The 13,201-nt window shown below is 39.6% G+C and overlaps 1 pseudogene; it reads right to left on the reverse strand.

Moving 5' to 3' along the window:
* Nucleotides 1-1,322: 1,322 nt before the first annotated feature.
* LOC141760278 (N-acetyllactosaminide beta-1,3-N-acetylglucosaminyltransferase 3 pseudogene) lies at nucleotides 1,323-6,661 on the reverse strand (annotated as a pseudogene).
* Between the last annotated feature and the right edge of the window lie 6,540 nt (nucleotides 6,662-13,201).

Raw genomic sequence — 13,201 nt, forward strand, 5'->3', positions numbered from 1 at the left:
AAATACTCAAGTAAAATAGAAGTACCTCAAAATTGTATTTAAGTACTTAGCTACATTCCACCACTGAGTACATTTTATACTGTTGTGTTTTTCAAAGCATTATTTACTCTTCCTGTTGGAATAAAATAATTGTTAATTATTTAACTGCAAAGTAGTAATGTGTTTTTGATACCTTCACTTTGTTTTTGCATTAAATCATACCGGGATGTTTGCTGAAATTGATTGGATGCGGCACAGCCCCACCAAGAAAAATGTTCACCAGTCGCCACTGGATCTCATTATTGCATTGATTGCAACAAATACCTGGTGCAAATATCACAACTACCCCTTTCCTAACATTATATATTTTACTGACTTCATCCCAAAACATATTGCTGCTGCTCTTTTGAGCTTTGCACCAGAATTAGGAGTAAGTATAATATAGTGCACAATGCATCCTGTACTGGTTCACGCTTTCATCAGCTCACACATTGACTATTGCAACTCTCCCCTAGCAGGCCTCCCAAACAAAACTATCCAGAGATTACAATATGTCCAAAACAGTACCGCCCGGGTCCTTATCAGAACTTAGAAATCACAGCACATCACCCCAGTCCTCCACTCCCTTCACTGGCTTCCAATAAACCAACGAATCATCTTCAATATACTCCTCCTGGTGTTCACCGGTCCCAACTACCTGCAGGAGCTCCTCACCCCTAAATCCTCACCCAGGACACTCAGGTCTGGCGACTCGAACGTCCTCACCGTGCCACGGACAAAGTTGACAACCATGGGGGATCGTACCTTCTCGTCGCTGGGGCCACGTCTGTGGAACCAGCTCCCAGGAACAACTAGGGCCTCAGGATCACTTGCTGTTTTTAAATCGAATCTTAAAACTCACCTGTTCCTTTTAGCTCTCCCCTAGGGTTTTATGATTACTATGCTTTTATAGTATTTTTAGTTGCTTTTAGACTTATGTCAGGAAGTAATTTGTCTATAATTTTATTCATCCTATTTTGACGCTTTTAATCGCATGTTTCGTGTGTAAATTGTCTAAACATTATATTGTGATTGTTTTGCCCTTTGCTCCGTGCTCCGTCACTCTTTCGGTGCTCCATTGACAGTTTATTTGTAGACATTAAACACGCAGACAGTAACTTGAAACAAAAACTCCTTTAGATAAAACATCCTTATCAATTTAACTAAGATTTCCTCTCGCAAAAGCTCCAGTCGCCCACCTGTTCCCAGAAGTTTCTTAATCACTCTGGCAAATTCTGTTTCAAACCGGTCCGGCTTGGTAAACCCGCCCCAAGCCAATAGGGAGATAGTGTGCCGTGACAGTATCATTTTTGTATGCTTTCTTTATTGAACACATGCTCATTTACAGTGGTACAAACATATAATTTAAATATATTTGAAAAAAATACAAAAAGCTGTGTACAGAGCTATCGCATATATGAGTAAATACATACTGTATGTAAATACATATGTACACATCAGCAGTGTCCTGAAAAAGGTCTAACAACATGATACGGACACCAATATTTTGTTTTAGTTTGTATTAAATACATGTTTGATATATTCAGTACACAATTTCACCTCAAAGCCATTAATGATAAAATATCACAATATACAGTATAACCTCTCCTTAGCAGCATGAAAATTAAATAAATTTGGACATTTCTGTATATATTCAACATATCAATGTTTTTTTTCCCTCCAAAACATCTTTTTGCGATTCTAACAGTTGTTTCTGGTTGAGAAGCACAGATGTAAGGCACAAAAACATACATTAATCTCTTTCTGAACACAAATACACTGGCACATACTGAAAACAAATCTTTAAATAGAAGAAAACTGTAAACTGATGATGTAGCATTACATCAATAGTCTTAAGAAAACCTGAGGATTTTTTCAATGATGTTTTTGCAAGATTGCAGACTCCACAGTCTACCTCATGACCCCATGTAAAGTGAGACATGCTCGTATATTCACCCATCACAGCAGCTCTGAGAAGCTTTTAATCGCATTTGGTTGTTGTTTTTGTTTTGCATTTTATGGCCTGCAAATTTACTGTATGGTTGGATCTCACAGCTCTCATCAACCCTGTTTCCAGCAGTAAGTTTGTGTATGGTGCCTTCACAGCAACAGAGATTAGACAAACTGGTAAAGAAAAGTGTATCATTTTGTGAGCTACAAAGGCCAAGATATTTTTTTCTCAGCAGTCGATGGACTTCAACCAGTAAAGTCAAGACCAGTGAATATTACACTTTGTCAGGGGCCATACATATGCTAATAATGCTCCATGTCTGCTGGATGGTTATGCAGGCAATCATTTTATAACACATCAGCCATAAAATAACAATTGCATATGGGAATCATTTGTTAATGTATCACTCAGCTGACGTGTAGCCGACAATAAAACCTGATGCGGAGCAATTTTTGCATTCCCATTTTTCATTCCAGTGAAAGCTGATCACCCAATCAGTATGTGGGTAAAAAAAACACACTACTGCCATGCTCATTTGAATCAGGCTGACTGCTCGCCCACATTGATGACATGAAGGAAAAAAAAAGTTGCCGAAGCCTGCAGCTGAACAGTGGTAGAAAAACAGTTCAAACCTTTTCTCATGATGTCATGAAGAAGGTCCTACCTGCACTCACAACCTCAGAGCAGTTGCAGGAAACAAAGTGTCAACAAGCCCCGTCACCACCTTTAAGTTATAGTTTGGTGCTGCTAAAGAATCTTGGAGAGACCACATTTCAGATTGGGATTGTGTATTCTGTGCCACATGAGGTACAAGTGAGCTGGAAGGAATCTGTGTACCAGTAAAACTTCTTTATAATAGCAAGGATCGTATGCATCAAGTTTCTTTGAGGGGATGTACAGTCCTGCCGTCTTTACCCCCATATGAGAAGCAGGACCTAGTCCTGCTTTAGCCAGACACATTCCCATGTAAACATCATCAATGGGGAGAATGGTAATGGACTTGGACATCTTGTATATGACTAAAGCTGTATAGCCAGACAGGAGGAAGCCCCCACCACCACAGTAGGGGGGATATGAGTCTGACTCATGGAGCTGAACTGGGATAAAATACTTGCTCCCTGATGATCTAAAGGGCACCGCATTCTGGATCAGATGGCCAGTAAAGAGGTGCTTGCTTCCATTGTTGTCCTTGAGGCCTTGGAGATACTCAACCATGTTTTCTGTGTTAGCAAAGACGTCATCATCACCATTTAGCAGGACGCGAGTGTTTGGACAGTTTCTTTCCATCCATTCCAGGAACAGTATCTGCTTCAAGGTGAGGTTGTAGAATCTTTCATTGAAGTCCCATTGGATGATGTCATTGTACTCTCGCTGCTCCACTTCAAGTAGTTTATTCAGTCTCTCTTTCTCAAAACCAGTATCCATTGTTCCTGAGAGGATACCATCCTCTTTCCCATCTATGTTAGGGCGGATGGTTTTGTGGTCAATAAAATCTTTATAGAGATGGAGGACCAACAGACCAAGAAGTCCCACCAGCAAGAAAGTTTTTGCCCTGATGTTTCTCATCCTTGAAACTCTGCAGTGACAAAAAAAACACAGTTTTCTTATCAAAACATCTCAGTATGGCATAAAACAACTTATAATCAGTTATTAATTGCTTAAGTAAATTAAGGTTAGAATATCACACCTGCATGCATTGCAGCCACAGTCCCACTACATCAATTTAACAGAAACAATTGTGGGGAGCCATAATCTCATAGATTTGTACACTACCTGCTCAGTGCAAAGCAAACCAGCAGCTGGCGAAGAAACATGTATTATCATGCTAAACAGACCCAGATGTGCACCCTGCACTCCAACTCCAACATCCAACTCCACAGTTTACTTTAGAAAGCACCTGTTTAAACACTAACGTTAAAGTTAGTACACACCAGAGTACTTTGGTAGTCTGTTCCTGAAGTCAGTATGTTGCAACACTGCTCTAAAATGAGCATTACATCCACAGATGAGTGGAGCATCATTTCAACCAACAGAGGATTTACTGGAGATGTAACAGATAGTCTGGAGGTGGTTTTAAATTTATCCCAAAGTTTTTTTGGTCGGAGGTAGGAGGCAAGAAATATAGACCGTGGAATTATACTTTTATATCTACAATATGAATCTGCCCCTGAAAGCTTAACTAAATTTGCCAATAGACGCACAGATTTTTAGCATCAGCTGTTGTATAGACCTGCCTCTCTGTGTTGAGTTCAGTTGAAGAAATACTAAGCACCTCCCAACAGCTGGAGCAAACTTTCTCATTTTACAGAAATAGGCATTATAGTAACAGAATATTGATTCATATTTGATCAGCGCTGCCTAGTTTGACAGTTTGGTCGGAGTTCGCAAGTGATTGACAGCTGCTCAGACGGCAGGCTCCAAATCAGCTCTAACCGGTTGTTTTCCTCCTCTTGCAGATGCCATTCGGAGCACCCGAGGACACAGATGCACATGATTTTTTTTCAGATAACCTGTCTCATGCACTGCTGTCAGGATATAGTGACTGTCATATAAAAATAACTCATAACTGTTAATAACTGCTTCAATTCTACGCACTGCTGCTTTAAGAACTGTATTAAAGTAAAGTTTTGAGATACTTGTACTTTACTTGAGTATTTACTGAGAAGCTGAGTATTGACCTGCCTCTCTGGAAAACAATGCATCAAAGCAAAATACAGAATCAGAGGAAGAGATATTCCTGTGCCAAAAACATTAGAGCTGGATGTTTGAGAACTGAAAGAAGTTGTTCTGGACTAATGAGACAACAGTTTTACTTTGTGGGCTTAGTCTCAGAGCATGAGGCACAAAGAGGATGAACGCCCATAATTGAAAGCTTTCACACATTTCATCTCACTGCTCTGCATAACAAGCAGAGACCAACAGGACCGAGCAGACATGAGGTGGCTTGGCATTTGCCTGCAGAATCCTCACATGCTGTACTATTACAGTAGTGTATATGGGGCGGCAACACATCAAATGCCGTCATGTCTCCTCAAAATGGGTGGAATCTTTGACATATAGATGATGTCATACATGAAAGCATCAGAGCAAACTAAATACTCATTCAGAGAAACGTGGGGGAAAATAAGGACATGCCCAACCAAACATGTCAAATGTCAAACGCCTAGACTTAACACTAGCCTCACCCTGTTACTCAACATGAGGAAATCAAGCAGAAAATACATAACTGACCAACTGCATGAAGCCTTGAAATCTACCTCATCCAGGTTAATAGTCAATAAGAGAGCTTAAGAGTGCCTTAACGCAGCCGTGGTTAGAACTGGAGCTACTGTCAGGATATAGTGACTGTTTTACAAAAATAACTCATAACTGTTAATAACTGCTTCAATTCTACGCACTGCTGCTTTAAGAACTGTACTAAAGTAAAGTTTTGAGATACTTGTACTATTATTTATAGGCCTACTTCTACTCCACTACATTTCAGAAGGAAATATTGTACTTTTTACTCAACTACATTTATTTGACAGATATTAGTTACTTAAAAAAATAGATATAAGTTTCTTAGCCCCCTGTTAAATTTCAAATTATCCAATGTTTAAAAAAAAAAAAAGGCAAAGATTACAATAAAGTCCAAACAATTAAAACAGATTTGTGAAGCAGGACTTTGTTTTTATTCTTCTTCCACTAATCATCTCACAACTTATCTTTGGATAAGAACCACTGGACTAAACTTCCTGTACTGTGTATAAAGTAAGTATTACCTCTGTTTACATTACATCTATTTTTATATTTTATACTTTTAGTGTAACACTTCTGTTTATATCTATTTATTACATCTACTTTACCTATTTTATTTACTTTATAACTTTGTGTGTTTTACCTGTTATATGTTTTATCTGCCTTAGACTTGTCAAGTATTTGTTTTAAAGCACTGACCAGAAGTGGCAACTTTGAATCTCGTTGTATTTAATACAATGACAATAAAGATTTCTATTCTATTCTATCTCCACCTCCACCAGCTACAGTAAAATGCTGCTTACACACTGATGCATCAGTATTTACAATCATTATAGTGCAATTTATAATAATCAGCCTATATCAGTCACAGGGGGGGGCATTTTACTACAGGAGGAGTACTTTTACTTTCAACTATGTACTTACACTTACAGTAAGTAGGCTTTTGAATGATTTTACTAGTAATTGATACCTAACGATGTATTATTGAGTAGTCTAACACTTTAATTAATTTAATTAACACTTTCATTAATTTTAAATTAGCTACCTCTGAGGCGTTTTTGTTTTTTTTCCAAACTGATGGTTGATTTGTCATTATTTTCGTTTTCAATAAAGTATCCAGATTAGATGCAATGAGAATGACACGATTAAGCCTTGATGGAAATAGAAATGTTATTGTTATTTGGCTGTCGGAAATATTTTCCGTTACCTCAAAACGGAAACTCACTCCTCAGTCTTTTAACTCCCAGAGAAGTGGATCTACAGCCAGCCTACAGCACAAACAGCATTATGCCTATGAAGTTGGTTTGTATATTTAACTAAGTGTAGACAATTTACCGTTAAAAGGAGATAGTTCCTCTAGTGCGTCTCTGTAGCTCCACAGATTATTGATGAGTCCAGTGTGCAGCGGCATGACTCTGCGCTCCGGGCTGCTGTCTGCTGTCTGCCTACTGGGCGGTGCCTGCAACTGCAGCGTCAGAGAGAGTCCTGCAGGGGAGCGTCATCCATCCATCCACCTATCCATGCATCTATCTATCCATGCATCTATCCATGCATCTATCTATCCATGCATCTATCCATGCATCTATCCATCCATCCAGATCTCTACTTGTCTAGTCTTCATTCCTTTGACTTTCATTATTCTTGGGCATCATTATGGGATCTCATTATTGCATTGATTGCACCAAATAACCGGTGCAAATATCACAATTATAACATTATATTTTTTACTGACTTCATCCCAAAACATATTGCTGCTGCTCTTTTGAACTTTGCACCAGAAGTAGGTATGATATAGTGCACAATGCATCCTGTACTCAGGTCTATGCATATAGCCTATCTACAGTATATAATCTGGGAAAAAAAAGTTCGGAAACTTGTGTTTCAAATGAAACCCAATGAAGAATATGTTAGCAATAATGAGCTGGATATGCATACCAAATTTCATGAATATCGGATTAATTTTGTCCAAATCACAGCCTTCCACGCGGTAGGGGGCGCTATAGAGCCGGCTAAACACGCTAAGCCCAATCGCTGTACATTCACGTAAAGTTTACGGGTGTCCATCGTTTTGCCAAGTTTCATGAGTTTTCGAGTATACCAAGGGTGTCAAAGACATGTTCAAAGGCTAAAAGACATAAGGGGGTGCTAGAGAGCCGACATGCCACGCCCACGCAAAATTTCACCCCTAAATCGAAGAAATTACGAGTTTGGATGTGCGTGTAAAGTTTCATGAATTTTTGTGCATCCTAAAGTCCTCAAACATGTGTTTGTAAATTTCGAAAAAACGCAGGAAGTCCAAGATCGCTGACTTCCTGTTTGCCGAAAAAATCTCAAAAATATTTAATCCAGGTATGAGGATGTGAGCAATGACATACTTGAATTTCGTGACGATCGAAGAAACTTTCTCTGAAAAACTGCCTACATTAGGGGGCGCTATCTCGCCCCCTGGACACACCCGAGCCGGGTCACTCCAGAACATTGAATTTCCCACCAGTTCTGACGCATATTCCACTTTTGGTGAGTTTTTGGGGATGGCCAAGGTCCCAAAAAGGCAATCTCCCGGCAGAAAAAGAATAATACTTAGAAAAACAATAGGTTTCCTTGCACTTCGTGCCAGGACGCCGTTGGGTCCTGGCACTTTCGTGCTCGGGCCCTAATTATCAAAATAATTATTAATTATATTGAATAATATGATTTAATTTATCTGAAATCATCCTCTGGGCACCACTCTTTGAAACAAAGAGAAAATGATAGCACATTAATGTAGTCTCAAAGATAAGTTTCATTAAATATACTGAACTATCAATTTGGAACTTTGATTAATAATTAAATTAATAGCTATAACAAAAATAGATAGTAAAGGTTGAAGGATATTAGAGTTCTTGACATAGCAGCGGTTGGCATTATTCACTCTTGTACAATATTAAACAGACCAGCATGTATAATCCACAAACATTTATTTACAAGATAATAAAGGGTTGAAACACAATATTAATCTAACTAAATAACTAAACTAAACAAACCAAACACAGTGTGTGAGCATGTGTGTGTGAGACTGAGAGAGGCAGGGACAAAGACAAGATGGCTACCTGTCTTGCATGGCCTACAGACAATATGGCGAACACTGTAAAACTACAAAAATGGCCAGATCAAAGATGGCCGCCAACATGTTACCACATGGCCTCTTTGTTCTTCGGAGCACATGTGCTCAGGAAGGACAAAGGGAGGGGGCTGATGTGGGGGTTGAGATTATCTGAATGTGTATGTTTATGTTTAAAACTAATTCTTTATGTAATAGTTTATGTATGTGATCTTAATGTGTGTCGGATAATGCAGTGGGTTAGAAAAGATGGTTAGTTTGCATGTGTGGGACCCGCAGTAATGTTAGACATAGTGATGGACATTGGACACCCCCCATTCTCATTCACATGTATAATTTATGTATTGTTTTATTTTTAATCTGATATATGTGTATGTGCACTAGGAGCTAATGTTTTGGTAGGTTAATCTGTGTTTATAAAGAGTAAAACTCACACAGGCACTTTGGCCAGCTAAGGGGTCCTTTGGGTGAGATGCAGGAGCGCGTATGCGTCATTCAGCAGACGTATCGGCAGTATGTAGCCGCGCAATGCTAATGTGCTGTGTTTCTGTGTTTCCAGGTGAGCTAAAGTGGTTAAAGGATGTATAAAAGTAGCGACACAGATGTATAAAGAATGTGTATGAATAAGGGACCAGCGGTAATGCAAACATGAGATTTATATCGGAGTTTTGCAAGTTGTTACAAGGATGTTGTAGGGGTTCTACTTAGTAGGTTTTGGTTATTAGCAAATTAATTAATAAATAATAATAGAATTATTAATATTAATAAAGATTATCAATAAACATCAATAATAAACGGGGCACCACCCTGGAATCAGGGACCAATGACCAAAACGTTAATATAGTCTCATTATATATGCTAAACTATCAATTTGGAATGTTGATTAATAATTAAATTAATAACTATAACCAAAATAGATAGTAAAGGTTGAAGGATATCGGAGTTCTTGACATAGCAGAGGTTGTTATTCACTCTTGTGCAACATTAAAGAGACCAGCATGTATATTCCACAAACATTTATTTACAAGATAATAAAGGTTCAAAACACAATATTAATCTAACTAAATAACTAAACTAAACAAACCAAACACAGTGTGTGTGTGTGTGTGTGTGTGTGTGAGAGGGGGGGGGAAACAAGATGGCGGCTTGTTTCAAAATGTCTGAATGGCCTACAAACAAAATGGCGAGCACTGTAAAACTACAAAGATGGCGGAATCAAAGATGGCCGCCAGCATGTCATCACGTGACCTCTTTTTTCTTCTGAGAAGAAGGACAGGGGGGGGTGATGTGGGGTTAAGATTATCTGAAGCTGTATGTTTATGTTTAACTAATTCACAGTTTCTGTATGTGATCTTTATGTGTGTTAGATATGCAGTGGGTTAGAAAAGATGGTTAGTTTGCATGCAAGACCTTGTCTATGTGAAGCATAAACTAAACACATCAGATATGGCGAAGCCAGTTACCCAAAAATCAAATACAGATAAATCACCACCGTCAAACTCAATGAATAACATTAAACATATTAATACAGGTACATCCTAGAAATCAAAGTTTAACTGTCTTGCTCAGCCGTGTGCGATTGCTAATGCTAAGGCCCAGTACGTTACCCCATGGAAGAACAGGGTTTGTAATTCCATGTGTTGAAGTTGTGGTTCCAAGTCAAAGAGGTCGTCTTTGCTGTTAGTTTGGTTAGCTTGGTGCTAACTGTGAGAAGGCGGGCGCTCGCGTCTTCCGCTTTGGTTCCTTTTGTTGCTATGGCTGTTTCCTAACAGAACATAGAATCAGAGAGCAGAGCTGCTTCCGGTCTGGAGAGCAGGAAGAGAGCTGTGGCTCACCTCCAGCAGCTGGTCAGCTTGGGTGAGGAGGTGAAGACGAAAGAGGAGGAACAAAGAAATTCCTCTGGTTTTGTTCTGTGTGATTTTCACACCTAGGTGCGAATGTTAGAGTGGCCAATGGAGATTGAGCTGAGCTTGGTCCACTGACCAATGGTAAGGATCCTGAGACAGTTCACTGTGTCTGCCACCCGAAATGGCAGGTCCCTACAATGTTGTGTGAAATAGTGCTAGCCGTTTGCTAATGAGGACATTCGTAGTGTAACCAACAGGGGCCTGCTAGGATATAAATTGTGAGTGTGCAGAATGTTGTCAGGGTTAATGTGTTTTGAAGATTATACAGGAAGCAGACATTTTATGTTTATTGCATGTTCATAGCGAACGTGAATGTTTATAGCGCGTCATTCAGCAGACGTATCGGCAGTATGTAGCCGCGCAATGCTAATGTGCTGTGTTTCTGTGTTTCCAGAAAAAGAGTGAAATATATATTTTTTAAACTTATGCACGCCTGGAAGTCACTTTGTGTCAAAGTGTGCAACAAATATTGGAGGCACCGCTGGGATGATCAACGCCGTGCTCAGTGTGACAACGTGGACGGGGATTGCCTTTCACTGACGTCGACGGGAGAGCGCGTCATCGGGGGCGCAGCTACATCAAACACAATGGATCTGGAGGAGCTGGCTGAGACCGTGTCTCAGAGACTATGGCTTTTGCAGCTGGATCAGCTCAAAGAGGTGTTTGATGCAGCGGAAATCCCGAGGGGAAATGTCACAACAAGGCGAGCATTGATCAGACAAATTACAGAATCCATGGACGATGTGATTAATGATGAAGAGGAGGATGTTGCAAGGCATCATCTAAAAAAACTGCTGAAATTAGTTGAGCAAATCATAGAAAAGACTGAAAATGCTCATAGTGAAGAAAACACAGAGAGCATAGCACAAGATAGCCAGAAAACGGCTGAAGAAATGAGTTTAGAGGAGAAATACAGCTCCAGCTAAATAGTCAAGCGCTGCAGGATGAAGTTAGGAGACTGAGTGAAAGAGTGAACAGTGCATCTCCAAGCCAAGTTTCAGCTCCACAGAGTGTGTTGCCTCCAGCTGTGAACAGGCTTCCAGAAGTGACAATAAGGAGAGAATTCAAGATCTGTGGTCAGATAGGGGAAAAGGGACAGAAGGACAGACTGTCATACACAAACCTGATGCATCAGATGGACAAAGGCCTGAGTAAAGGACACAGTGAGGCTGAAGTCATGGAGGCTGTGGTCAAGTCAATCAGTCCAGGTTTGAGTCTTCGTGATATGCTTGAGATAAAAAGTGACCTTACCCTCCCCCAGCTAAAGGTCATATTAAAGGGACACTTCAAAGAAGACAATTCTACACATCTATATCACAGACTAGGAAATATAACACAAGACAGTCGTGAGTCTCCTTAAAACTTCCTCTTTAGGGCAATTGAGTTAAAGGAAAGGCTGTTACTTGCTTCAAGAGAAGTAGAGCCAGATGAACAGTACAGTTCCGAGCTCATCCAGAAGAAATTCTTGAGGTCAGTTAGTACTGGGCTGTTAAGTGACCATATCAAGTTTCAGTTTAAGCCTTATCTCGATGATCAGAGGGTGACAGATGAAATACTCATCGACAGCATGAATGAAGCTGCTAGTGTTGAATCAGAAAGACAATCCAAGCAAAGGAAGAACACAAGCAGCAAAGTCCCAAAAGTAAATGAACTACAGACAGAACGGATCGACGAACCATGCCCGTGTACGGTACGGAGCGTTCACACTAAAATCAATCGAACTGGATTTTGGGGACAAGTGGACTCGGATCCGGGTCCAGTTCCCTGATGTGAAAGCAGACTTATTTACATATAAAGACTGAAAGTGTTTCTAAAAATGAGCCGCAAACTGAACCAGTCCGACTGTAAACTGATCTCACCAGGAAATGGACACAATAATGAACAATGTGTGTGCGTGTAGGTGTGTACTTAGTGTCTAGGTGTGTGTTGTTGCGTGCTATTTTTGGTATGATGTTCTTCAGAACAGAACTGGTTGAACCATATTTACCAGAAACAAAAAAGACTTTCTGTTCCAGCACGTCATTCATGATTGTCATCACACCTTCAGACATTCACTCAGCTGCTAAACTTCACATTAAATGAGGTGTTTTCTGAATGTAGTTTGGTCTGACAGCTTCCGTGTTGGCAGTCTGCTGAAACATCGTGGTTAACGTGAGACGAGTCCGACGGCAGCAGTGAGGGTCAGGGTTAGGGTTCAGTGACCTGACAGTCGACTGAAAGTGTTTCTAAAAATGAGCCGCAAACTGAACCAGTCCGACTGTAAACTGATCTCACCAGGAAATGGACACAATAATTAACAATGTGTGTGCAATAAATTAATAAACCTGACCAACCCAACCCACAAAGGCAGAAAGTACTAACCAATCACAGGCAGAGAGAGGTGGGTCACGACTTCGTCATCCTGGGAGTAAAAAGTTGATCTCTGGTTGATATAAGCAAATGGATGGAGGTGAAGTCTTAGTCTTTACAGTCCTCCACCTGAATTTCTGCAGAGGCAAAAAACACAGTAAGAAGCACTTTAATCTTTATTTGTACCTGAAACTGCTTTTATTTGATTGTTCTGTTTAATAGAAATTAAATGTTAAATTCAATTTTAATTCAATTTGAATCATCTTAGCTTCATTTTCAGGACATTTGGACATTTTTTAAGAGTGATCAGTTTAGTTTGTGAATGTTCAAACAGACATTTTGTTATCTGTATAATAAAAAAAATAAGTATTAGAATAAAATCTTCACAGTTTTTACAATGTAATCCCATCACTGACATTTCATTGAAAAACTAAGAACTATTTAAGAGTTTTTATGCCTTAAAAAATCCTTAAACTGTGCATATGATCCAATAAAATACCTTCATATAAGTATATATATAAAAATACCTTTACAGAAGAAGGAGTACGTGTGCTTTGATGTTAGTGGTGGGGCCAGATGAACCAGTCTGAGGCCCTTCGAAATCTCCGCCAAATGTTGTGTTACCAGTTTGTTATCATT

This window comes from Sebastes fasciatus, chromosome 22 (assembly GCF_043250625.1).
Source record: "Sebastes fasciatus isolate fSebFas1 chromosome 22, fSebFas1.pri, whole genome shotgun sequence".
Classification (NCBI taxonomy): domain Eukaryota; kingdom Metazoa; phylum Chordata; class Actinopteri; order Perciformes; family Sebastidae; genus Sebastes; species Sebastes fasciatus.